This window comes from Gavia stellata, chromosome 14 (assembly GCF_030936135.1).
Source record: "Gavia stellata isolate bGavSte3 chromosome 14, bGavSte3.hap2, whole genome shotgun sequence".
In the NCBI taxonomy this organism is placed as follows: domain Eukaryota; kingdom Metazoa; phylum Chordata; class Aves; order Gaviiformes; family Gaviidae; genus Gavia; species Gavia stellata.
Genome location: NC_082607.1, coordinates 8,436,841 through 8,463,019, shown reverse-complemented (window position 1 = coordinate 8,463,019; position 26,179 = coordinate 8,436,841).

The following is a 26,179-nucleotide window of genomic DNA, read 5'->3' as shown; positions in this document are numbered from 1 at the left end:
GAAAAGTGTTCAGACACACTTAAACAGGAATTCTTTACTTTGGGGCTAATTATACTAATCTTTGCTATGTTATCTGTTTAAAATCTGGCTGTCAAACAGGCAGCTGGCCGCGCTCCTGCCCATGGCTGCCCCTGTAGCCGTCCGAGTTGGGGGGTGTTCCCCTGCACCTGGTACCCCACTATCGCAATAATTTACTATATTTCCTTGATTAGAGGAACACTTTTTCTCCATGTTGCTCCCAGAAGGTTTGATAGTTACAGGATTTGATGACTAGTACGGGGAGAGATTTGGAGCTTTATTTCAATACAGGCTGCACTTTAAGTGTTTGCAGCTGCAGGTGGAAGGTGGGTGTGCGGGAAAGCAAAGGCAAAGGGCTCTGCAAGGAGCAGGGGGGGCTGTGAAGGGTGGCAGCACTTTTCACGAGTGTTTTTTCATCTCTACTGTGTTTTTTTAAAAAAAAAAAAATCAAAGCATTGAGATGCTGGTGGATGGAGACTGTTATATAAATGCAAATTTCATTCACTTCTGTCTGTTGTCAGCTGGGGCACAGGTGAATCGCATTTCCAAGCTTGGGAGCGATGCGGGCACGTGGGAATGAATGAGCGTCGCGGGGAATAAAATCGGCATTGCTAGGGTTCTGCTTTCCCTGCTCTGGTTTAAACAGCCGTGGGGGTGGCCAGACGAGGGCTTGTGCCCGGGGATGGCACTGTGCCTCTGGAGCCCTCCCAGCCCCGGCGTGGCTCGTATCCACAAGACTACCCATGGGAGGGAAAGGGGATGGCACGGTGGCTTTCCACGTAGTGACCTTGAAGGCCCGCTGGAGTCCAACACATAGCAGCTACAAATCCTTGTCATCTTCAAACTCCTTTACAGATGTTAATTTATTAATCCTGCCTAATTTCAGCTGTCAGTGACTTGCACTTGGTCATCGCCAGTCACGTTGAGGAGCGGTTGGGTGCTGCCACATGTGTAAAGTGAGGGCCAGCAGCGGCGAGGGCTGGTTGCTGGGAATTGTCTGATAGCGGTCCTCGTTTTGGGGAAAAATACTGGTTTGTTGCAATATAGGGTTTCTGTCACCCATCTTCGCTGAAGGTGGGATTTCTGGGTTGCTCCTGCCCTGCAGCTGGGATGCTTGTGTTGGCGTGGTGCAGAGGCTCCGGCTCGCAGGGTGCCTGGCGGGGAGGTGGCACTGGGTCCCCAAGTTGAACCCAGCAGGGGACAGACCCCGCACACGGCTCTCGCTTCTCTGGGGTGGGGAAAAGTTTCTGTTTGAGCGCTGAGAGCTCCTTAAAGCCTCAGTCTTTGTCTCTGCGCACCGTGGGGGTTGTTGCTGCTGCTGAAGCTGCAGTTCTTGTTTAGCTCTGCTGGTGACAGTGTCGTCTGAGTAAAAACCCACGGCGTTTCTCAAGGGCGGCGAAAGGCTGAGTGCCTCTGTCCCAGTGCCGCCGGGATGCAGGGATCCAGCTGCTGGCTGCATCCCTGGGACGTGTGTGGCTGTGGGCAGAGGGATGGCAAGGGTGGGTGCCTGGGATGTTGGGAGTAGGAGAGGAGGTTGAGTTGGGATGGGAAGAAGCAGGTGAGGAGGAGGGATGAAGTGCAGGAGGCTCAGCTAAGTTTTAGCTAAACATCCAGACACTAGATTTGCTCAAGCTAGCCGAAGATCAGATTAATGCTGCTGCAACTGGTTTAAAAATGCCCTGGAGGGTGCTCAGGCCCTTAGCCCATATCCAGTGAGGCCCCCGGGGAGCTGGGTGGGTTCAGACCTCTGATTGCAGGGATTTTTGTGGGGCTACACCAAACAACCACGCAGAGATGGTCATACGGTCACATGGAAACTGGAGGTGTCAACTGGCCAAGGCAGCTGCAGATCTGGAGCTCTGGAGCCATCCAAACTGTGGAGAGCATGAAAGTTTTTTTTGTTTTTCTGTTAGCTCACAGCAGGTACAGAGCCCTGTACAAAACAAGGTACTCAGACCGAGTCCCCACCTTCCCCATGCCTTGCCATGCCTGCGTACCTCAGCTGCGTAATTACATCTTGCAGAGGATCTATCAACTGCTGTGTCCACAGCCCATAGTCAGTCTATACGATACAGCCCGCTACTGGAAATGAGCTGTGCTTTTAGGCCAGTGGTGACCGGTGTCCTTGAAAGGAGAATTCTCAGCTGTGTATAAGGTGCATCAGAAAATTGCACCATAAAAGAAGCCAAGTGGAAACTTGGATGGGAAGGGATTAGTTGATGAACTAAATAATTGCACACTGCCAGTCTCCCTTCATGTGGACGTAATGAGTGTGTAATTCAGGTAATGAGCAGAAACCGAGGGCCCACCCTACCTGCTGGTGGGCTGCAGAAGCAGAGGAGTCCTTGGGACTCGGTCTGACCCTGGCATAATTCAGATCGTTGGTGTTACCCCATGTTCCCAGTCCTCTGGAAAATCAGCTACCCCTAATCGTAACCTGCCCCATCCCAGGGCAAATGCCCCCTCCTGCTAATTACCCCCTCATTTTAAAAATAAAGAGCACACACTGTTTGAGACGAGGATGACAGGCGCTGTTGCACCTCCAACCTCCGCCGCTCCTGGTGAACAGCTCGCACCTTGCGGGCACCCTGCGGCCGTGATGTCCCCAGGCTGCGTGGGTGCCAGGGATGCCACTTACTGCACAAGTCCCTGCTGGTGGAGAGGGGGTGGGTGTGCTTCCACGCAAAAGTCATTTTTCCTGGGGCTTTTCAGCTTCAATATGGCTTTAAAGATAAGTTTTCCCATCCTCAAGGAGCCTGGCAGGTATCTCAGATGTCTTTTGGGGGGGCATAGCAACTCTTCTTTTTTTGGGCTTCTTGCAGGCTTCCAATCCCAAAGCTGTCCTTTCTTTTTCAGAACAAGCTATTCTCTGGGGGGAAAAAAAAAAAAAAGACCAACAGAATAATTTGCTTAAGACTCAGATTCACAGCAGCAAGTAAGATATAATTGCACCCTTTGATCTTCAAAGATCTCATCCAGTGTCTGCTGAAGTCAGTGAAAGCCACTCTGTTTGACTTCAATGAACATTTTATAATATACAACTCAGAAATATCCTTCCATTTTATCTATACATGTCTGATGCCTCGCTGGTGAAAATAAACTTCAGTGTGTAAGTTTGGGCGTTTTAACATAATTTTATGTGGCATGAAAGTGTTTCATATTTGAACATGAAAGGAATAAAATTTGTTTGCCCAAAAAACCACAACTGCTATTAGAGAAACGTGTGGCAGCAAGCCCAGATCACCTAACAGGAGTTTATGCAACACTTGTAGCTGCATCAGCATTGCCGAAAGAAGTGCTCAGTTGCTAATGAGCTGCCAGCCAAGCAGCGACGCTGCTATCTGAAAACCTTTCTGGTCCTTGGCATCTGCCTGTAAAAGAGATGTGTGATAGATAAGCCCGTAAAATTATCTTCATTATGCCAGATTAATTCTGCACATAGTCCAGTGTTTTAGCCTACTGTAAAACTGGAACTATCTCTATGTAAATGCGCTAAATAATGATCTGAGATTTGCCTCTATGTGGGGGGTTGGTGTTTTCCATCCTCATCTCCATCCCTATGTACATCCTCCGCAGCAAATGTTGTGGACTAGTCCGGAGGGGAAGGTTTTAGCAGCATGAGGAATTTGTAATAAAATCAAATATTAGTACAAGCAAGATGGTATCTAGCCCAAATGAGACTTGATTACATTATTAATCTTGATAGTTATACATGATTTTGTGTGCACGTGATTTGAATACTGGATTAAAAAGCCGGGAGATGAGTCGCTGAGATGATTTGGTTTCTTGGGAAATCCAGGCAGAAAGGTGCATTTACCACTGACCAAAATTTCCATGGGCTCTGGGATAAGTTTGCAGGATTTTATCCGGCCGACGGAGACCTCTCCCTGCAGAAATCCTGGACCAGAGCTACCCATCGTACAGACCACATGCAGCAAAGCAGTTCAGCACGTGCTCGGGCACCCCGGCCACCGAGGGGAACTGAGCCCTCTGTTGCAGTTAAGCACACACTCGTGCTTTTGATGAACAGGAGTGGTTTTAATGACACACTAATGATTGCCAGCATCGTGGCCTCAGTACATTTTCTTCAACACATGTCATCACCTAATAGGACATAGCCTTCTGTGCACAGCCATCACTGCAGGACCTTATCTTCTCTGCTTTCCACTCTAGCTTCTGTCTCATTCTCTTCTTCTCTACCGTTATTGCTTTGTACACCTTTGTACACCCCTCTGCATGCCATAGCGTTTTCGGTCAGGGGAGCACCAGGCTGCGGTCCCGCTCCCAGGCTGATGCACCCCATGGGGTGGGTGTTGTGGGAACGTGTTCTTGCCAACCTCAGGCTCTGCAAGCTCAGCCAGGGCCCTGCCAGCAGTGAAACCTGGAGCATCTCCAGCAGCCGAGAAGGCTGTGATTACGTGTGTATTAAGGATCTGGCACACTAGATCCCAGGCGTTTCAAAGACCAAATATCTCACGCTTGGAGTGTTTAATATCTGATATCTTACTTTTTTAAAAAATCCTTTTTATTCCTTATTTTTTTATATGGACCAGTTGTAATGGGGAGGAAAGTCTCAGTGTTTGGTCCTTATATTTACTTTACATTGGGATTGCTCTAGTTTCCCTACCTGCTTTTTGAAGGCTGCTTGTATGGTGTGTAGTTCAGCAAAGCAGAACATTGCAAGAAAAGAGAACTTCTGTAAAAATCACCAAAACCTCACTTTGCAGGCTGATTTTTTTTTTAATTTTTTTTTTTATTACAGCAGGATAGTTGTTACTCCTCCTCGAGTCCCCTAGAGTCTGTTAGGAATGTGGCGTCAATGGAGAAAAAGCCCCTAGAGAGTCTTTGAAAAAGTAAACACATGCCTGTGTTCAGTGTGTATGAGTGAAGTATGACAGAGCATAATCTGCTATTTGAATAGGAATTACTGGCATTTCTAAAGAGACTGAGGTTTTGGATCATGCAGAGGGAATAGTGAGTCTTAATCATGATCATCACCTTTGAATTTTGCTACTTAGGTATCTGCTAACTGTTAATTTTGTTATAGAAATGGTATGAATGCAACCGTGTCCCTATATGGGATGCAATGCAGCAACACTTCTGAGAGCTGAGCCCAAGGCTTTCCATGGGTTCATACTTAAAAAGCTAACTGTAAGCAATTATTTTCTTTTTGTTTTAAGTCCCTGAGAGTTATTCCACCCTTTCTCCACTCCTTAAAACCCAAGCCTGTCTCGGTGCAGCCCGCAGGGGTGCTGGCCCTCTGACAGTTCCCACCTTGGTGACAGGCGCTGCACGTGTGATTTCCCCACCAGAAAGATGCAGGCAGGAGAGGGGATGTAGAGAAGTTCAGAAGATAAAGCTGGTGAGAAACCACGAGCACAGGTGGTGCTACAGGTAGCGGTGGAGTACGTACAGCTGAGCGGGTTGGATTGGGTGCTTATGGATGGTTTTGTGATTGGCGTTTTGGTCTTGCTGCTTTTGGAGGAATTATTCTGGATGAGAGATTGTTATCATACAAGCCGGGGTCGGAGCAAGGTGACAGCAGAGAAGAGGATGGAGCTGCAGGTGCAGAGAGAAAAGTGCCGTCCATGGTGTCGGAGAGGAACACGGCAGGGAGATGAGTCTGCGTGGATGGGGTACCTTGCAAAGTTTAGGTGACAACACTGGGTGACTTCTGTAAGGTGGTGCCACCACGTGCATGAGACATTCTTATGTTAGGAGAAAACTTAGGAGCCAGATACAGCCATGACGAGAGATGGACACTGTGATGGAGGCCATGCCCGTTGGTGTCTCTGGTGTTGCATGTCAGTATCAGTTCAAGACACAGAAACCTAATCCAGCATTGCAGCCAAAGAGTGTAAATGCCACCATGTTCCCAGGAATGTTTTTGAGCTCCTGCCGTTAAAGATCACCCTACGTACAGCTGGGATCAACTGGCCATAGCTCAATTTTAATGGTGTAACAGTGACAACCAGTGGCCAGCTGGGCTAATCCAGGATGAGTGCCATCCCTCCAAACCAGAGCTGGGCACCCTGGGACACCTGCTCCCGGGGGGGCCGGGGTCACGCTGGCACAGCTCTGCCCAAGTGGTGGGAGATATCCCATCAGAGAGGCTCCTGAGGGTGGCAGGCTTTGATGTGTCCTTCTGCAGGGTCATAATCCCACACTGCTAGCGGGTGAAACATCAGCGTAGCCGTTTTGGGTGGAATTTCTCATACCGGCTACTCAGCTGCCGGAACACCATTTGAGGACAATGTTTGGTGTAAATGGTTGGAGAGCGCAGAGCGCAGAGCACAGGTGGGAGACGGCCTTGGGCTATGCCTCTGATGGTGCCAATTTACATTTGGAGATGGCCTCACCTCCAAAGCCTTTATTTCCTTATTGCATCCTCATATGCTGCAAACGGACGTGACCTCAAATGCAGCACAAGCGATACGTGGTTGAACATCTCATACAAGAATTTGCTTTGTGTATCCAGGAGCGGGGGAAGCAGCAAATGCCCATTCCCCAAAGATCTGTTTGTAACCCAGCAGCCCCCCCATAAGATTTGGATCCTGTGTATTTGCGGAATGTGTTGGTCCAGGTGCCCTCTCCTGGGGCATCTGCCTTTTGGGGAGGTCCAGGTCTTTGGGGCCAAGTGGGGTCTGCACTGGAAGGCATAATCAGATCTTGTCCAATGTGTGACCAGCTCTGCTGGCAAAACTCCTCCGGAGGCTGTCATGGTACGTTGGCTCTGTGTGCCTGCTTTGTGCTGGCCCCTCCAGGGTCCATGCGCACCGGGTCATCCCGAGCGATGTACGCACCAGAGCCTTCGCACTGAGACATCCCAGAGCAAAGCCACTGATGCCAAAAGCTCCGTTGTGACTTGAACTGGAACAACGTCGGCCCCTTTTCTGTTGGTGTGAGCGAGAGGGTCTTGGGCAGGGGCAATGAGGCCAGCGTCCTGCCCATGCTGCGGCTTGGAGCAGCTTCTCTGCAGCCTCAATTCCCTCTTTGTTTGCTCATTTTGTTTTTCCCTACTCTCAACCTCAAAGAAATCATCTAGAGCCCAAAGTGCTTGTCTTGCTCTTTGTGTGTGGAGGACCCTGCCATTGGCCAAACGCTTTTATCCCAGGAAAATCAGAAATCCCACCCCCTGACTCCACCTGGGTGTTGCTACACCCTGATCGCAGCAGCATCCCTGAGGACTTGGCACCGTGTCTAACGCACCATCTTACTGCAGCCTTTCCCCTCCCGAGAGAAGTCTGGGGCTGCGTGGGAGCTGGTGGGGCTCGAAGTCCTCCTGCTCCATGTTTGCCATCTGTTTTGGGCAGGCCTTGGTCCCTTTCCCAGGGAGGTGGCAGCATCCCTCCCCAGGGCCACCGCAGGGCGGGCGCATGGGGGAGGGCAGCCTTTGCTTTTCCCCTGCACATTTGGCAGTTCAAAGGCTGCTGATCTCCTCGTTGCTGCTCACAAATCAGTAGATGATACAGATGGGCATATCTGGTTATATTACAAAGGAAACTGCGGTTTCATAAGCAAGGGTTTGAACAGCTCGAGCTATCTAGCCGAGTCACGGGACTGCCAGTAAGTTGCCATTTGCAAGATCTGGATCGATTTTTGAGAATTTGGGACCAAGGTAAGCCCCTTGCGAGCTGGCACATGCAGCCCAAGGGTATTGACTCCTCTTGTGTGGCGGCTGGTGCTGGACCAAGCCACCCATCAGGCATCTGTGATGCTCTTGAGATACCAGGAACCACTCTGGGCCCTCGGCAAGCAAATTTTGCTGAAATCCGAAAAATTCTGGGGAAAACTCTTTGGTCTTTCTTGGCCCAATGCAAACTTGTTGTGTGTCCCCATTTGGGGTTTCTCGGGTGAGTTGCAGCTCCCAGTGAAGCAGTGCCAACGTCCAACTGCACCGCTGGTCAACTTAACTAAGACTAACTTGTTTGATTGGAGACTGTCGTTCATAAGATCTTAAATTCTTGCCCCATTAGCCGCTTTGACCTCTGGGGCCATTTGAAACAATTCTATTGTGTGTGGTTTGGGGTTTTCTAAACTTAATAATTGATTTAAAAGTTTAAGAGTTTGGGGTATAAGAGCACCCCAGCATGAAGCTGAGCTGCTCCTCAGTGGAAGAGGCAAGGCAGAGCCCGGCAGACCACACTGCGCCCGCGGGGCCGGAGAGCCGAGAGGGAGCCGATGACCCGGCAGCGTAGCGCGGTCCTCTCCTCCAGGGTGCCCTGGGTTAGGATCCGCTTTCCTCCCGCGCCTTGTTTCCCTGACCAGATTGGGCTAAAAGTAAAAAGTAAAACAGGAGGTGAAACCCTTTACTTCTGTTTGTTAATCTTTCTTCTTCTATCTTTCTTTCTTCTTTCTTTTTTCCCCCCTTTCTTTCTTTCTTTTCTTTTTTTTTTTATTAGCAGGGCTCCTTTTTTCTCTCTCTTTTGCCTCAATAGAAAGAAAAAAAGTTTTGTCAGCACTCCTGTTTCTTTTGTTGTTTTCTTTTTCTCAGAAGTCTTTTCTGCTTTTATCCTAATCCCAGGCATGCATGAGGGAACAGTTGTGCTCTGTTGTTTGTCTGTTCTGCTAGTTTTGAACCAGTAGGGCTCCCGCTTTGTTCTCTTTATTTTCTGAACACAGAAAGGTAAAAGAGTAGGAATAGCGATTGAAACTCTTAAGAAGAGAAACCTTCGATATTTATTTAGATTTAATTCATTTTTTGCCATGTTGGTAATAATTAAGGCATGATGACAAATAAAAAAAGAAGTGGGGGGGGGGGCGGTGAAGGGAAAAGGAAAGAAACCCCTTTTCACCCCTCTGAGATCAGAGTTTTGCTACCCGGAACATTTTTAACTCGTACCCCTTGAGACGCTGCATTTTTAACTGTGTTGTCCAATTTATTCACTCTCTGGAACCAGACAATGATTTAACATATGCCGGGTTGTTTTTTTTCCCCGCACGCAGAATTGCTCCTTTGTAGAGATGGTTTTATGATTGAAGTGCGTATTTGAAAAGCAGTGTTAGGCTGTTTTACCTGATACGATGTCAGCCTGATTTTCAAGTCAGGTCTGGGTTTTAAGCCTTATATTTATGGCTTTAAATCCACTCTGGTGCTTCTCAGCTTTTTTGGGCACGTGTTGCAGAACGGTTGGTAAAGTTTGTGCAGGTTTTCTTTAGTAGTATTTCTTTAATAGTTGGGCACGCTGGCTGATAAATTGCCTGAAATGTTTTAACAAATTAAACTAAAACTAAGCACGGATCCATCTGTTTCTGTTTCATCCCTGCAAAACAAACCTTTTATGATTTTGGTATCCAACATGTGCTTGTTCTCTGTTGCCATGGAGATGCTGTAGGCCTGAAATTTTTTTTTCACAGGCTCTTACGATGAAGTTTTTTTTGAAAACTGTTTTGATTAATTTTTCCTTCACTTCAACTTCTCTCTCACTTAAACTGTTTTCCCCTTTTGTTTCCCACTTGATTTATGGCAGGTCGCTGTCATTTAAATAGATGCGCGTTTTGAAATTCCTTCTTTCTGTTCGAATGCAAAGAAAAAAAAAAAGAAAAAAAAAATAACCCATGCAAGTCATGCTCAAAGACTTGGTTATTGTTGCTTGTTGGATTTCTGCTCTCTGTGGTTGTCGGGCCTAATTCAAAGTAATTCAGGCTACTCAGTGGGGGCAGTGCATAGCTCCACAGGAAATTATGATAGCAAAAGTCTTCCTGTAGAGCTCTACACTTGGCACTACAAAGTGCCTCGGGCTGCAGTTACCTGAATAGGGTTGAATTAGACCAGACAACCGCATCATCCCACTTCTTAATCTATTAGAGCGATATACAAGTGGCAATTGTTGATTGCAAAAATGGGATTAAGAGGCTCTTCAAGTGAATTGATTTTCTTGTGAGAACAAAAAGAGGAAAGAGAAGGCTCGTTTGAATCACACAGCCAGAAAGTTTCGTGAATGGGTTCCACTCCAAATGTTAGAATTAAAGCAATCAGTGTTTCCCCATGGAGCACGCAGGTGAGAGGAATAAACTACTGAAAAACAGAAAATTATGTCTAAAACTTAAAGTTTGTGGTGCTCTCGCCAAATCGCGGCTCTCCCCCCGCCATCCTTCCCTCCCCCCCTGCTCCCGGCAGCAACAACAAATCCTTGTTTCAGCTGAAGACTTTGTTGCTCTTCATCAGCCTCTGCTTATTATTCTTTAATCTTTATTTTTACCAACACGTTTCATTTATTTATTTTGCTTTAACTCGGGGAAGAAAAGGGAAGAAAAGCTGCTTTGACTCCTCCTGGTTTCCCCCAAACTTTTCCCTTTATTCCTTCCCCCACCAAGATCAAAGCAGTGCCGTGTATCTCCCAAGGGACCTCCAAAACGCGGTGCCTGTGCCGCTCCTGGGGTGACTCCTCGGGGGCTTCACCCAGCCCCACCGCTACTTGCTTTTCCCCTTGGCGCTACTATTTTCACCGCAACCACAAGTTTTGTGTGGTCAAGTGTCATAAATCTCCCATTAACCTCAGTGTATCATCCACTGGGAATAGCAAAGCCTGATATTCGAGCCTCACTGGGATGGGTACCGCTATTTTCGGGTGGCTCTCAGGGATGCTGGAAATCATTCTGCCTCTGCTGAAAGACAAGGCACCAAGCGTACATGTGGTGGACATTGAGCTGCACGGGGAAGGTAGTGGCGAAGGCATGTCCCGTACCAGAGGACGGCGTTCGGGCGGGCTCGCTGTCAGCAGTGTGGAGAATAGAAATGACACCCAGCAGGGAAAAGGAGCTGCCGGAGCAGATGGAGGGAGCCTGGCACTAGTGCCAGTGTTGGGACCGGCTGGGCAGAGACAGCGGGGAAGGTGCCCTCTCGGGCACAGGGATGAGAAACCTCCTCTCCCACCATAAAAGCCTGAGATCTCACCCCGGGAGCCGGCGCCAGGGCAGGGATGCAGGGGGTGAGCCGCTTTCAGGTGGCTTCAGAGATTTTGGGGAGGGGAAGAAGCAGCTGAAATAGACCTTGTTCCATGGGTTGGAGAGGACGTGTCCATCCTCGTCACGTCATTGCCAGCGTGGCTGTTCAGGTCTTGTCATGGGGTTTGTTTGCCCTTCTTTAAATTTGTTGTTGTAGGCTTGTTTTCTCACCTGGCCCTCGCTCGCAAGCAGCTCGATGAGAAGCATCTTGAAGCAGAAAGGGCTGATGGAGTCACCGCTGTGAACTGGAGGGGCTCAGGCTGGTGGAGGGCACAGCCACCAGTGGGGCTCTCACCCCGTTGGTTCAGGAAGGGGCAGAAGCAAATTTGGAGCAAAAGCACCTTCTCGATGCTTTACTTGATGATTCTTTATTTCAGAAGATAGTTATATTCTTGCAAAACCTTTCCTTTTGGGTGGGTGGTGGTAGGAGAGGGCTGGGTTTCTGTGGCACCAGAGAGCCCTCTTACAGCCAAACCACCCTACGTGCATGTTCGCAAGTGCTGCGAATCCAAATGAAACAATAAGACAAAATGTTCCTCCCACTGAAGGCTGCATTCGGGCTTCCCTGAAGCCTTCACCTTGAGCAGCCACCTTAAGTCTCTTCCTACCACGTTCCAGCCCTTCCCGCCTCTCGCTCAGCTCTGACGGTTTTACAGGCTGTAATTTCCAAAAAGTCAGTTGCACAGGTTTCTCCTTTTCATCTCTTCTCCCCCATGGAAGGATTTTTCCCAAAATCTCAGTTGTGGGCTGCCAGGAGCACCCACCAGGTGCCAGTATCCACGGGCAGCAAGCGGGTGCAAATCCCCCCTTTGCAACAGCATCGCTTTCTCTAACTGCGACCCATTAATTGCTCCATATTTAATTACCCAAGATTGCGTCAGGTCCGCGTAGCGTATTTGTGTGCATGCTATCAATTATGTCATAATAAATGAATTTCCTTTTCAGGATTCCCTGCAGCCGATGGCTGGGCTTCTGTTCCTCCTTGACTGTTCTGACTTTGAACAGGTTTATTCAGCTGTTGTCTGCTAAGCCCTACAGAAAAGAACAATAGCTTCTGATCTGCCTTTTATGGGTTATTGGGAACTGGTGGTCCGCACTACAGCTTTGGTCAGTGATTAACCAGAGTGAAAACAAACTACACAAGGCTAAGTTGATGTTGGAGGAGGAATGAACCCACTTCATTAAGGCTTTAAGAGGAAACCTTTTCTTCTTCAATGCTTGTTCACAACTTTTCAGGTCTCTATTTAATCACGTAATTCTCTCTAAGTAGGAAGAGAAGCTTGCCTCACAGCGAGAGGTCTTTTGCCACATGACAACTTAGAAAGATAAATTATATATAAATATCTTCATGGTTTTGTGGAGAGGAAACCAAATTCGGTTTTACTGTGTGCAGCTAATTTACCAGTTTCTTAGGTGCCGTGGGCTTCCCGACATCCTGTTGCAGGAGGGGAAATCTTTGCTGCAATTACTTTAACTTTTGGCGTGTGTGTGTGTAGGGTGAGCAAATCATATCTGGCCAGTGCCAGACACGGGCGGCCAACGGGGGCCGAGGGCAGATGAAGAGGCAGCAATAATAGCAACCCTGCTTTACAACGCCAATGAGCCAAAATGGAAGTGCTCCTTAGGACGGGTTTTTTTATTCCCATCGCCCAGAGAAATCGCACCCTCCTGCATCCTGGGGATCTCGTTGCCGTTGGCACCCCGGGGGGCTAAAACAAAAAGCAGGAGATTTGTGGTGGATGGATTTGGCGCTGGTGAACGTGACGAGCTTCTCTGGCCCGTGAGGTCCAGCCCTCGTGCTGCACTGAGTAATCGCACAAAGCGCATCACGTTGGGGCGGCCCATGTGCTTTTGTTTAGCGTAATTTATTATTATTATTTTTTTTAGCATGGCAGTTAATTATGGTTTGGGGAGCATATGACTTTGACCCAAAGCACAGCAGTTATAAATCAACCCTCTGGCTCCTCTGGGGGTATCCGGCAGCAGCAAAGCCCGTTGTTCCCGCAGCCCCCGCTCTTCCAATGGTGCAGGCAGCAGCCCCTCCTGGCTATTGGTGTATGGACAGGGAGGGATAACACAGATAACCTGGGAAATGCCAGGGAACTGCTTGCTGGGCACCTTCGGCACTTCTACCCAGCCCCAGGTGGACAGCAGAGGTTTTCGTTGGGCAGATGCCCGAAATGCAAAGGGGTGCATGTGAATCTGGCGCCTGTGGGATGGGCATGGCTGGTCCAGGCTCCTGCTTGCGTGCTGGGATAAATGGGGGTCGGCTTTGGGGCCAGGATGGAGAGGGTTGTGGCTGGGTGGATTCAGGTCACCTGATTTTCTCATTTTCCCCTCTGAGTGCTGCAGTGGGGACATGTAGGAGATTCTGCTGAGCAGAGGTGACTGTACCACTGGGCTGTCTCCTGAGCCACCTGCATACAGCAGCCCACTTTCACTGCCGTTCACTCAACACCCTGAGACTCCCCGCTCACCACGCCAAATTCAGCACGAAGCCTGGATTTGAGCGGTCAAAATCCCCAGCTGCGGTTGTAGGGAGACCAAGGGTGGCTTCCCAAGAGCAGGGCACACACAGCACCGGGTGACCCCCTGCATGCACCCTAACACCTACAGCTTTTCCAGGGCTGCTCCCCTCTCCTGCTGACCCCAAGCCATAGCCCTATTCCTAAACATCCTTCCCAGCTACCAGGAGTGGATGCAGCATTCCCTTCTCTACCTGCTCCAAGTGATGTACATCACTCCTCTGCACCCATCTGTTAAACTTTGTGGGGAAAGCACGGACCTTGATGAAAGGACATTTTGAGGAGAAGCGATTTCTAGCCCCAGTGAGGCAGGAGGGCAGCAAGAAAGTGGGTCTTGCCTGGGGCACCCTCCACACTGCAGAAGCCATGGATAAGGCTTGGCTCTGCTCCTGGTGCAGCGTTGCACCAAGGAGGGATGGACCCACCTGGGATGGGAGCAGAAAACCCATTTCTCTTGGGGGAATGGTGGCTGCAGCTAAACAGGTTGGGAGATATGGGGAGAAAAGAGGGTAAAACATCTGCAGAGGAGATCTCCCACTTCTCATAAAGGCAAGAAAAGTAACAGTTGATGGTTTCCTCCTTAAATTGAACAGAGAGGGCATAATTTTCCCTCCAGTGATGCATTGCGAAACATGATTTTACACAAAACTATAATTTTGTTTTCTCCAGGTGTTTTGTAAATTGATTAACTTTGGATAAAAAAAATGTTTAAATACCCCATTAGCTGAATTCTTTGAACTCAAATTAGAGGAGCTTGGTGAAATAATGTAATGACGTGCTTTGGTAGGAGCGGAGGGCAGAGGGGGGAGGAAGGCTGGGGCGCTGCGATGGGAGCAGCGTGGGTTTACATCAGGTGAGGATCTGGCCCAGTGCAGGGTTTGGCTATTAAATGACAGCACTAAGCTGTCTCAATTAATAATTAAAATCTATGTTTAAATAATGCATCAGAGGAAATTGCTTAAATTGCAAACTTGAGATTTTTGGGGTAAGCTCATGTTCAGACTGAGGCTTCAAATGTGGGAGGAATTCAGATATCTAATGTACTGACATGAAACGGGGATTTCAAAAGCTTTAGCTTTTGTGTTAAAATGATGAAAAGTGAGAGTGGTAGGAAAAGAGACTGCCGAGCTCCTCAGAGTGTTTGTGAACAAAATAGCACCTTTTTGGGGAAACAAAGGCAAACCTTCAGAGTCTATCAAACAGTTTGTGCCCTAACTGCTGCAAAAATTGGGCAGCAAAAAGTATGAGAGATCCTTTAGATGATTCCTCCAGAGGGAAGGCTAAGCTACAGATTGAACAGAGAGAAAAGAAAGGCAGATGTGCCTTGGAAAAAAGGATTATCAGACTAGTGTCCATTTAGGAGTCTGCAGCTGAATGAGGAGAAGAAACTGAAGCAAGGTGAGACTTCCCACGATGTTTTATATCTGGTATAGAGCTCTCCTTGGAGACAGCGCAGGGTCTCACGGCATCAGCCCGGGATGTGCCACATACCTGGAGCTGCGGAGAGACTTGTGCATCCTTCCTGCAACTGTGGTAGCTGGCACCGCTCAGTGCATGGCTGCAATCGGCCGTTCCAGGCTTTTCCTGCCCTCTGACTCCCTCCCGCTCAGCCCCATGTAAAACGAGTGAAAACTGGCTGCTCCAGCCCATCCTGTGCCTGCCACGTGCTGGGTCCAGACCCTGGAGAAAGGTGACTTCAGGCTTGGAAATGTGGCATGTGCAGGGCAGCGCAGCAGGACAGGGAGCGCAGGGAAAGAGCCCCGTCCAACGCAGCGTTGTTCCGGCGTGATGGCATCTATTCATCTCACCTGCATCTCTCCTGCCAGCCGGTACCATGTCGCTGGCACCAAACTGTCCCCATCCCCACACAGGGCTTCTCACAGGTGGAGAAGGGCCTGTTTGCATGTGGGATTCCTTTTCAGCAAAAAGGCTGGAGACCAGGAGAAGCCACCGTCCACGTAATCGCTGTCTGTGCCCCGGCACAGGGAAGCTATCCTGCTCCCAAGCAGAAAATCCATCTGTCTGGGCTGAGTGACAGCTTGTCAAAGCCTCGCTGGTGTTCTCGGACACGCAGCCAAATAACTGCATATCTTTCTTTTTCAGCACAGTGTGTGCTTTGAGGCCCAGGGAGACAGAGCCCCCGTCCTGAGCATCACTCCTGTGCCACCATCCCGGGGAAGGGATGCTGCCAGCAGGGATGTGACGGACACAGCTGCATTCCTGGCTTGAAGTCCCGGGGGGGACAGATAAACTGCACCGTGGGAGGCCAGCCAGTGCCACTACCTTTCCAGACTTTGCAGCGTGGCGAGGATTATATCATCCCATAGCAGACGCGCCGGTTTGGATCTCATTAACAAGATCTGCCCTAAGGGATGGCCCTCAACCAAAACGGCAATGGATCCACACGCTCCTGGGCTTTGTCCTGTTGGCATCATGCTATGTTCAGGGTTGGTTTGGGGATCAGAAATTGTGCGGTGCTGGATGTTTTGTGCTCTCAGTTGTCTCAGCTGCACCAGGGCAGTGGCAGAGCCACCTCAAGCAGGCACAGCCTTCGCTTCCTCTGGAGAATCAGCAAGGTTGGGCTTTCCCAGCATCTCGTCCCAACACCGGGGACGGCACAGCCTGGTTTCACCCATCCTGCATAAGCCTGGTTGGGCTCCTTCCCTTTTGGGTGCTTGCAGGGAGGCTGCCAAACCTCAAATCCTCCCCTCCCCACATCTTCCAGGGATGGGGCCGGGTGGCAGCAGCACGTCCTGGCTGGTTGTCACCGTTGTTTTGCTCCTACAGCCGTAGGGTTTGGCCGCGTTGGCATTTGTCTGGTTCAACTCCAAACATAAACCTCTCCTGGGCTGACTACAGAGGATTCCTTAGCGCAAAAGGCCGTCTTTCCCTTTGCACATGAGGGGTTTGCTCCATTATACTTTGACGTCCTTGCGAAGAAGCTGCCTCGGCATCAATGGCATCTTACATGGTGACACATGTAGGGCCCAAGGTCTCCGGGAGCAGGTTTAAATAGGACCACTGAATCCATCCTCCTGCATGCATGTGACTGGTAGTGGCAGGAGCCCAGCAATCGACTGAGCTGTCAATGAGTGCGGATGGACCAAATTTTGGACTTTCTGCCCTGTGCAAAATGACTGGTCTCAATGCATCGGGTTTGATTCAAGCCTTGGAGCAATATTTGGCTGCTCAGGAAGGGGCCATGGGGTACAGGACCTGTTCAGTGTGTGTAATTACTGCATCGTGGCTTTTTCAAACCTGTTGAAAGGAAATAATTTAAACTGCAAATTGTTTTCCTCCATAGCTGAGTGCTGCACAAAGGAAAAAGTCTTCATTTAGGGTTATTATTAGACCCCGGGGCTTTGGAGATGTTTTATCTAATGCAGAGAGAAACAGGCAGTGTTTAACCAACAGAGGAAACAGTGTTTAACCATAAACATGTCTGTCTAATTTCTGCTTACAGTCCTAATCATGAGCGGTTCTGAGCATCAAAGGCAATTTTGCTGATTCCGACACCACAGGGATTTAATCCTTTTACCAGGGGATGAGAAACGGCCCTGATTTCCAAGGATGGGTTTTCCCCCAGATTGCTGCTGCTGGTCCAGACTTCTCCAGCAAGAGATGGCTTTGGAGGCTGTGGTCCAGCACTGGAGCATGAGGGCTGTGGCCAGGCATCTCTCCCTCAGCTCACACCCGCTGCCAAGCTCTCCAGCAGCTGCCCAGTGCCACCATAGCCTTTTTGTACAGCAAGCATCTGAGGAGGCCTGGCTGCTCCAAAGGCACCTCCTCCAGATGGGGACGTGAGTTTGTGCATCACGCAGCGATGGTACTGATGCTTTTTCTCCTATATGCTGGTGTTTGCTCATCTGCGAGGTGCCCATCACCGTTTTCTGCAGCACGCAGATGTGATGTTTGGAAAACAGGACACATGCGCTCAAGCGATGAAATGATGCCCACGTAGGGGCAGGCTCTGCAGGGGATGCGCTTATGACCCAGATCTATTAAGGTCATCAGGTGTCTATTGATTGTGGCTGCTCTTTGGGACTCCAGGACCTCACTTTTCACCTGGGAACAACTGGAGAGAGGCTCCTGAAGGAGGGGGGTGTTTTGCAGCAAGCAGCTCTTCGCGCCTCTCCGGAAAGCGTGTGCTGCGAGGGTGGTGGAGCTGCCGGTCCAGGATGTCGTGACTCTCTCTGGGATGGAGAAGAAAGAGCGTATGGCAGCTGTGAACCATGCTGGGTCAATGAGGTAACGTGCAATCTCCATTTCATTGTGACTTCTTATTCAAAACCTGCCTTTGCAGAACTACTTCAGCAAATGTACACAGTGGCATGTGTTCGGGGAAGGGTTTGGACGATGCTCGTCTGAGAGATGATCAGCAATGCTGGGTCTTTCTCACCCTTGTGGGGAGCCTTGAATCTTGCTGGGATGCTGCTGGGGTAAGACCTGGAGGGTGATGCCAGGGTCTGTGGTACCCTGACCATGGGGACAGCGTGCCAGGGAGCCTCAGGAGAGACGAGCAGGGCAGCCCTGGCAGTGCAACCCTTCCACGTGCAACCAGCTGCAACCCCTGCAGCGAAGTGTGTGCTCCCATGGCAGCTCCCTGATGGCCTTGGGCTGATCCTGGCTCCCTGAGCGGCCAAGGATAGCTGGCCCAGGGTGTTAGCACCCCAAGGATGGCCCTGTCCGCGTGACAGATCCCCATCAAAAACCGTTGTCTGCGCAGGGATTCACAGCTCTGATGGCGGGGACGCTGCGGGGAGACCCTGCCCAGAGCTGGATTAACTTCAAACCCAAAAAGGGGGGGAAAAAAAAATCTCTTCTCTGGCCATGCAAGGCGAGTTTCTGGCTCTGGTGACTCAGGATTAGTGCTCCACAAAGGGAGGGTAGGAGCATTATAGTGAAATGTAGACTCTCCATAGGAGGCACCCATACATCCCGGCGGTGCGGGGAGGGGAGGGGGGGGAAAGGCGTCTGCGGCCCAGCCAAGTTTGCCGAGGGAGCCAGATCGCCCTCGCCGCTGCCCAGACGCAGGTGTCAAACCTGAATAGAGCGGGTGGAAAGCGCAGCGTGGGTACCTGCAGGTAACATCCCTCCCAGCTGCATCCTGGGGGATGCCCGGCCCCGGTACCCCACGGCACAGAGGAAAGGACTGAAAAGAGAGGACGTGCGGGAGGTGGGAAGAGAAAACTGTATTTGCATGCGTGTCGGTCTATAGGGGTAATGTCTACTGGGACTGTAGTTAGCGGATGCACGGTCAAGTGTGAAACAAGAAATGAGGTTAATGCTGCAGAAAAGCTGGTACTGTTTTCTCTGCGCCTGCATACGATGCGTACGTGCAGCATGACGTAGGCTGGTCCTGTGTCCCGTGGGCACAGCGCCTGCAGGAACCCACCCGCACCCTCCATGCGGGCTGGGGAAGAGGAGTGGGGGAAGAGTTTGTCGCGGGATTGTGTTTTTCCCCTTGTTCTCAGCGTTTAATTTCATCACGAGAGCACGTTTCTTAAAAGGCAAATGGGGAACTTCTCCTGCTGGGTGGAATGCTGTTCCTCCTCTGCCACCGCTCCTTGCAGGTTAAGTTTCCATCAGCCTCTGGCATCAACAGGCAAAACACGGCGTTCCCTAACGAGATGCTTAGTGCTGGCAGTGCCTTGCTCTGGGAGCTGGTGCCTAAGTAAAACCTCTGGCTTTCTGGAGCATACTAAGGGGGTGAGGGCTTTGGGGGGACGGGGATGTGTGGGGTGCACAGCTTTGCAGCTGGGATGGGAGGAAAACGCCTGCGAGCGCTGGTGATGCCTCCTTGGGCACCTCTCCACACTCACGGCTTCCTCCCAGGGCTCTGGGGACACTGGGAAGCAGTGGTGGGGCTGTGGGGAGTTAGTTAATCGGGTTTAACTCACTTCATCTAACACTGGAAAAATGGCACGCACAAGCATGTATGTAATTATCTGTATAATTATGTATGTATACGTATATAAAGTCTGAAGACTTTTTGTGAATAGGGATCTTGGAGGGTAAATACAGGACTGAAACCCAAGAATCTTAATTTTGCCTCAAATTTTGGCTATACTGTTTCTATAGAGACCAAAAGGAAGCTTTGGCTCCCCCACTCAGCTATTAAAGTTTAGTGCATTGAAAACTGTCTTCATGCTGTGATACCCTTTCACGGAGTAGAATAGGGTCTGAGCTAATCCATGAAAGTTGTCATGCTATGAACTAGTAGTCAAGCTTTTTCCTTTCAATTGAGTCTAAAACTATACTGTACTTCACACTTGATTGGCCCTTCAGATGGCAGGACTCAATATCCCTGCTGGAAATAAGCTCGTCTTCACACAGTGATGTTGAACGTGGAAAGATCTTGTTTCTGTGGCATAATTACTAGCACCGCAATATGAAAGTCGTCAGGACGAGATTTTTTTTTTTTTTTTTGGTCTAATTAATATATATCAAACTTTGCTTTCTTCTTCTTAAAGCACGCTCGGCGAGGTTTGGGTGCGATGCTAGCAGCACGCGGTCCGCCGAGAACCTGGACCTGAGCAAAGGCTCCCACTCGGTCGGGAGCTTTTCTCTCCTCAAAGTTGCATGCACAAACGTAGCAAGGCAAAGTTATCATCCGCACACCAGCCTCAGCCTTCCCCCATTGAGTGTACTGTAGCAAAGGTAATGAATGGGTCTTTTTTTTTTTTCTTTCTTCTTTTTTTATTTTTTTCCTCCCATCTATCAAGATAACTGTATAAAGCAGGATTTTGAGCTGGGGCAATTTTTCTAATGGAAATCAGCGCCTTCCTTTGACCTTAGCTGCTACTTGTGCCTGTTCGCAGGGGCTAAATCGATAGTGGGGACAACGGACTGTCACTATAGGTGGGGCAGGCATGAGACTCTCGATTAAGACTTCACCAGTGAAAAGTTACTGTATTTTTATGATTAAATTTTTAAATGGGAAAAATGCCTTGAACTGTATAGACCAAAAGGGGGCACCAAGGTATTAAAAAAAAAAAAAAGGGATGCTGGTTTTGGTAGTTTACCTATATAAACGGCGACAGTTTCTACTGTAGCTTTCTTCCTTAGCGTAGTTACTAAACAAAAAAAAAATCTCCTCTAAGTTTATGAGAATCTGCAGTATTTTCACTGTGCCGATGTGACACTTTGATTCAATTGGGGAGGCTGCTTTGGGGATTTCTTTTGGGTCATTTTTTGTTAATCTTCACCAGTTAATTTTTTAAGATTTGGAGAGTTTTTTAAATGTAGAGTTGGGTTGTGTGGGCTTTCTTAATTCAGGAGCGATGCTTTAGTGAATAAGCAACAGATTAATTTAATGATATAAATCTTCAAGGCACTATCTGCCTTTTCTGGCGTATTCAGTATTGCCTCTGCCACCACTTTTAAACACAACTTTGCTGTTTCCTTTTGGCTGCATTTACCCCCTTACTGGGTGTAAGAGGATTTCTCCTTAGCTGGCTGTGGGATGAAACGGAGGGCACAGGTAGGGACAGCGGTAGCCCCCTCTCTCCGTTTGGGAAAGCAGCATTAATTACAAACAGCCTCATTTATGGGTCGCTCAGCCCAACGTCGTGGTCAGGACAAGGCACAGACATTCGAAGAAATTCTGCCCTGCGACTAATACGACATCGAAGTTTTTATTCTCCCACCGCTGTGAGAAAGGGATAAAAGAGCAGAACAAACATATATTTCATCCATTTTCCATCCCCATCCTATAGACAGATTTGGTTAAAAGCCTTCTCGGTGTGAATGGCTGCGACATAGGAAGGGCGCAGAGCAATTGTGTTCTCAGGTCTGGGGGGTTTTTCCTTCTCTTGACTACGCAGGGTTTTATGGTGCACGGTGCATGTTTATAATCTCCATTTTTTACAAGCATCTAGCACGTAAAATGCCAGTCGGATGATTATAGCTATTTTGAAATCGCTGGTTTTTATTTGTGCCTTTGTAGCTCTACTCGTACAAAGTCCTTTCGTAAGATTGTCAGATTCAGTTATTTTTCACACCAAATTGGAACAAGTTTGTTTTCCTTATTCTATGAAACCATCTTTATTGGTTTTTAAATTATAATTTAGAAATGAACAATGGGGTGTTTTCAAGCACTGAATATAATGTTTTATAGTTTAATTTGTACTGAGATCTAAGCCTTATTTTTAGTTTTGTTGTGTTATCTAATTTATTGGATCATATATTATATAATGCAAGGCAACTGAATAGCTGAGGTTACATTAATAATTTTGATGCATGTGGCTAATTAGTTTGTATTTTCTATGGATCTCAATTTAAAAAAAAAATCTACATATCTATTTTAGATATCAGCAATGATGTAAATGCAGCAGGTACCTAAACAGAGCTATTCATACAAGCTCATGAAATATACTTTTTAAATTTAAATAACTTGAAATTTTATAAAGGTGACTATCCCTTTGGTATCTCACAATTTGTTCACAAAAGGATACAGTCGTCTTATCTGTCCACCATTTATTAACACCACCTTCAAAACTGCAGGGCACAAACCTGGTTTGTTCTGAGGTTTAAGAAACAGCATTTTGATCTCATCAGCTGCCTCACAAGAAATTAAAAGTCGTTGCTGTTTTGGTTGCAAGTGCTTTGTGAGAAAGTGTGGAAAGAAGAAGAGAGACTTGAAACACCATAAACGAGCCTGAGTAATTTAGTTGAACAAGTCATTTGTTGAGTATCTAATTTTCCTCTTCCAGTTTTGTTGCAGTTTTAAATTACTCCATGCTTTGAGTCTATTATTACTATATTATTCTAATTTAGCTTTTCAAATTTTGTTCAAAATAGTTTCTGGATTTAAACAGTTTCCTTCTGTGTCTGCAGTTTACTTTGAAAAATGATCACTAAACAGCGGCAGACTTCAGCTATTCTTTTGATGCAATTAATAATAATAATAAAATGAGTCCTCCTATGGAAAGCACTAAAATATTGTGTGTTTACCTTCCGCTGCGCTGTTTGGCTGATCGTAAATCTATCCTGTACAGCTCCGATTGGGTTTTAAACGTCTGTCATAATTTATTAAACCAGTTAACAAAAATGTGTAGGTAAAGAAAACTCATTCAAATGTGAACATGAACCACTTCAACCACGATCTGCAGAAAGCTGATTTGTCAGGTTAAATTCCCTTCCTGCGATGGATAGTGTTTTGCTCTGGAATAGACTTGCAATCTGAATTTTTTTTTTTCCTGGGAAGCAGAGAGAGGAGAAACAAAAAAGAAAAAACAGGAAACACATTCTTAGTTTTGCCTACGTATCATGCTATAATTGCAAAATAAGGTTTTCTTTCTTCGTTTCAGAGGCGAGGAGGTAAACATTACCTCTTTCGCTCCCCTGTAACTCAGATTAATCGAAAGTGCAGATGTATAAAATGTGCAGGCAGAATTTTAAATCCGATTTCCCCCCTTGATTTATAATTATAACCTATGGAAAAAAAGCTTTGAAAATAGGCTACGACAAATGCCTCCGATTTTATTTTTCCCTTATCCCACGTGTGTGTGTTTTTTAAGGGACAGGAGGACCCGTGCTCCTGCTTTGGGTGCTGCACTGCGGAGTAAGTTATCACCTGAATTTCTACTGTTTGTAGCACAGAGGAGGGGAAAAATCTGCCTTCATGCTACTCTGCTGGGATTGCCATTTCACTGAACCCAGCTTCACTGCGGACGGCTATACCAGCGGATGAATTTACTGCTGATTTCCAGTGTGCTCTGCATGAACGGGGGCAGTTTTTTGTTTTGTTAAAAAGCAAACCAAGAAGCAAAAAGCCAAGCAAACCATTTCCAGCTCCCTGTTTGGTTAACTGCTGAGGGTACGAGTTCTCCGTGCCCGTGGCTGTATGTTGGGAGGCTGTGAACCCTGTAAGAGCTGGCAGAGCACATGATTAGAGTAGTAATCCAGCTGTATTTTAATTTTCAGGGTACAGCAGAGCACTTATTTGCCGTGTCTCTCTCTGTCTCCCTCCCTAACGTTAGCGCAGAAAGGAAACTTAATCTCTCCAATGACCCTGCTTCTGTTCTTCGGCTCATAAAAGCCAAAAAAAGTCAAGCCAGAGACTCCTAAATGTTGGCAGATCGTGTATATTACCCTGTAGCACTGACGGGATAACACCTTCCAGGGAGCAGATTTTTGCCTGGACGCTGAGTTTTATTCCCTTTTGTGAGTTTAAGCAACGCACTTGATACCAATTCAATGTATCCGTACGTACAGTATTTGATCTATAACAAATCATTTTATTATGCACAACGACTGGAGATAATTATGATGGAATACAAATTTTTAAATGAATTCCAGGGCGTTGGATGCCTCATTACCTACGCATAGAGGAAAGCTTCTGTATTTCTGGCTGCAGAAGCAGAGACACAATTTAATCAACACATTTAGAAATAAAATCCTAATGTCCCATTCCAAAGTGGGCAAATTAAATGCACAACAGAGGAACGGTTTTAACATTTCCACGAATAATTAGCAACTCAAATGTAGGCAGATATCGTTATATTGTTTTACTTAACACTGATTAACCTAGTATTGATAGGGAATAAGGGAAGAAGTGGGTTCTGGCGAGGTGGTTAGGAGAGGAGCCTCGAGTACAAACTGGATTTGGTGGTTTTATAAAAATGTGCAAAAAAACCCACTACCATTCCTTTCTGCTCCTTGCTTTGACACTGCCTAAATTAAATGCAGAGTTGCGTTGGCTTTGCACATTGTTTTTTGCTCATTTGACATTTAATACTGTTGTATCAGGACCGCTCATCTTAGCTGAGATACTGAGGGGAAAATACCCAATTTAGACCAAATGTGAGAGGGACTTGCTGAAGCCAATATCTGCGCAAGCTGCTGAGCAGGGAGAGAGTTTGCGTGGGCTGTAAAAGGCGGATTGCCCCCAGGACGTGGCTGGGGAGAGGATGGGGAGCGTTGCTGCCAGCACAGCGCTGGGACCCGAGCAGCTCTCCGGCACCGCTCTCTGCAGCCTGCAAAGGCTCGTCCTTCGGTAATTGGTACTTCCTAATGCAGACGGATAAAATGCGCTTTCTCCATAAAACTCTCATTAATCCGGTGTATAAAGTATATTTTAAAAGTTGATTGTAAACAACATGGTTCTCCGGGCTTTTTACTACTGCTACCGCTGCAACGCTAGCACATTCAATAAATGTCATGTTATTGTATGTCTGAAGTTCAAAAAAAAAAAGGGGGGGGGGGTTTAGTTGCAATCTGTAATTAAATCCAGCGGGAAGTATTTCCTGAATGGCAGAGACCTTTCACACTCTGTTACCTAATTCTTTACAGGTGATTTTTCCCACCCCCCCCCCCTTTTTTTTGGCACTGGGAAGTAGTAGTCATAGCAAAACCAGTTGGATTTCAGAGCGAGAAAATGCTCTCTGCTGTCTCATAGTGAAATTGGTAAATGTGATGGCTGGTCCTCAGAGTGAGAAAAAGTAATCTCGCATTTATTTTTTCCTCCCCAGGAAATAAAATATGATTGAAGGGACTGGAAGATAATTATCTTTATTAAAAAAACCTCTCTTTTGGTTGAAAAAGAGCTCGACGCAACGTTATATTTTGCCCTTTTGTGTCAGAAACGATGGAGAGCAGCGCGGGGAAGGGGCTGCTCCCTTGCAGCTGCTCCCGCTGCCTCCATTTCCCGACCTTTGGGTACCTCCAGCCCCGCGGGGCAGCGGAGGCTCTGCCCTGGCCGGGGGCTCTTGCCCTGCGACGGCAGCCGTGTAAACCCTCGCACCGGCACAATAGGGAGCAGCCCGCGCACAAGACGGCCTTTTCTCTCCCGAGGAAGAGTCCGCCTCTCCCCTCCAACCTGCTTTGCTGGAAAAAGGGCTTTCCCAGGCGAAATAACTTACTTACATTGGGAGGAGCCTTTTGTGACCAGGCTCTCATATTGTTCTTTGAAAAAGTGGCCCTTTTTCCCCGGCTCCCCAAAGAATAAAGCGATGCAAAGAAATACAAATGGCACAGCAATGACTCGGGCTGTTACATGCAGGTCTGATTTGATATATGAGATCAGTTCCTATAGTATAAATCTACTCTGGTTTCCTTCCGAGCTTTGTGCTGAGATTCTCGCCCCGTGTTTTGATAATACCTTCTGAAACGCGAGCGACTTGAGAGTCAGTTAAAACCGTATTTCTTCCAGGCAAATAAATGTATAAATGCTCCCCAAACGAGCTTGCAAGCAGAAACGTCAGCTAGCATTCTCCAGATATTTTGATGTTGATGAAATAACATTTTGCATTGACAAAGATGGAAATGTAAAGTAATGATTTGGTGCATCAGCCTTCAAAATGGTAGATAAAAATAGAGCAAAATTTCCTTACTGATGATAGGAAAGGTTGCTTTAGTTTTAAAACATCTAAATAAAAAAAGCAGTTGCGCTCAGTTGAGTGATGTCCCCAGCCTCTTGGCAGCATCCCTTGTGCCAGGGTTTCGCCGCCAGACCTTTGAGATGTTGGTTGCCCCAAATGCTGCTCCTCTTGTTTCATGGTGGCCACCCAAAACCCCTCGCATGGGGGTTACTGCAGCTCCCTGGCTCGGGTGCCTCAAAGCAAACTTGGGAGCAAAACTGCCTCTTTGAAGTCAACAGCTACTTGGGAAACCAAGTCACGGGTGTTTTCCATAATAAATGGTGCAGAAATTCCCTCTTGCCTCAACACCAGTGTTACCACTCGCTT